This window comes from Mandrillus leucophaeus, unplaced genomic scaffold (assembly GCF_000951045.1).
Source record: "Mandrillus leucophaeus isolate KB7577 unplaced genomic scaffold, Mleu.le_1.0 Scaffold1, whole genome shotgun sequence".
Taxonomy (NCBI): domain Eukaryota; kingdom Metazoa; phylum Chordata; class Mammalia; order Primates; family Cercopithecidae; genus Mandrillus; species Mandrillus leucophaeus.
The window spans coordinates 16,187,645-16,188,945 of record NW_012098097.1 but is presented as its reverse complement, the minus strand read 5'-3'; the positions used below and the strand labels follow the sequence as shown (position 1 = coordinate 16,188,945).

Below are 1,301 nucleotides of genomic sequence, written 5' to 3'. Positions count from 1 at the left end.
TGGGCTCACTGCAACCTCTGCCTCCCGGGTTCAAGCGATTCTCCTGCCTCAGCCTCCCAAGTAGCTGGGACTACAGGCACCCGCCCCCACGCCCGGCCTTAATTTTTGTATTTTTTATAGAGATAGGTTTTCGCCATGTTGCCTAGGCTGGCCTAGAATTCCTGAACTCAAGTGACCCTCCCGCCTCAGCCTCCCAAAGTGCTGGGATGACAGGCGTGAGAAATAACTCTTAAAACTGAGAAAAGAAACCTCTATGGAGCCAAGACCCTTTTTGTTTCCTTTTTTATTTCTTTTTAAAATTTATTTATTTATATTTGAGACAGGGTCTTGCTCTGTCGCCCAGGCTGGAGTGCAGTGGCACAATCTCGGCTCATTGCAATTTCCATCTCCCAGGCTCAAGTGATCTTTCCACCTCAGCCTCCCGAGTAGCTGGGACTACAGGCGCGCACCACCACGCCTGGCTTTTTTTTTTCTTTTAATAGAGACAGGGTTTCACTGTGTCACTCAGGCTGGTCTCGAACTCCTGGACTGAAGCAATTTGCCCACCTCTGCCTCCCAAATGCTGGGATTACAGGCATGAGCTACCAGGCCCGGCCTGTATTTATTTTATTTATTTATTCATTATGAGATGGAGTCTCACTCTGTCACCCAGGCTGGAGTGCAATGGCACCATCTCAGCTCACTGCAACCTCTGCCTCCCAGGTTCAAGTGATTCTCCTGCCTCAGCCTTCTGAGCAGCTGGGACTACAGGCACACACCACCACACACAGTTAATTTTTGTATTTTTGTAGAGACGAAGTTTTGCCGTATTGACCAAGCTGGTCTCAAATTCCTGACTTCAAGTAATCCACCTGTCTCGGCCTCCCAAAGTGCTGGGATTACAGGCATGAGCTAACACACCCGGCCTAAATTTATTTTTCTTTTAAAAAAATGTGGCCGATGTTTGGGCCCAGTGGCTCACACCTGTAATCCCAGCACTTTGGGAGGCCAAGACAGATGGATCACATGAAGTCAGGAGTTCGAGACCAGCCTGGGCAACATGACAAACCCTCATCTCTACCAAAAATACAAAAAATTAGCCAGGCGTGGTGGCAGGTGCCTGTAATCCCAGCTACTCAGGAAGCTGGGCCAGGAGAATCACTTGAACCCGGGAGGCAGAGGCTGCAGTGAGCCGAGATGGTGCCATTGCACTCCAGCCTGGGTGACAGAGTGAGACTCTGTCTCTCCGCCCCCCCTACCCCCAGAAAATAAGTGGCCGGGCATGGTGGCTCACATCAGTGATCCCAGCACTTTGGGAGGCT

At 50.5% G+C, this 1,301-nt stretch overlaps 1 protein-coding gene across 1 annotated transcript in view; it reads left to right on the top strand.

Moving 5' to 3' along the window:
• The window catches only part of CCDC57 (coiled-coil domain containing 57), a 145,448-nt gene that overhangs the window by 120,496 nt on the left and 23,651 nt on the right, over positions 1 to 1,301 (top strand). The gene's annotated exons all lie outside the window — the stretch shown is intronic.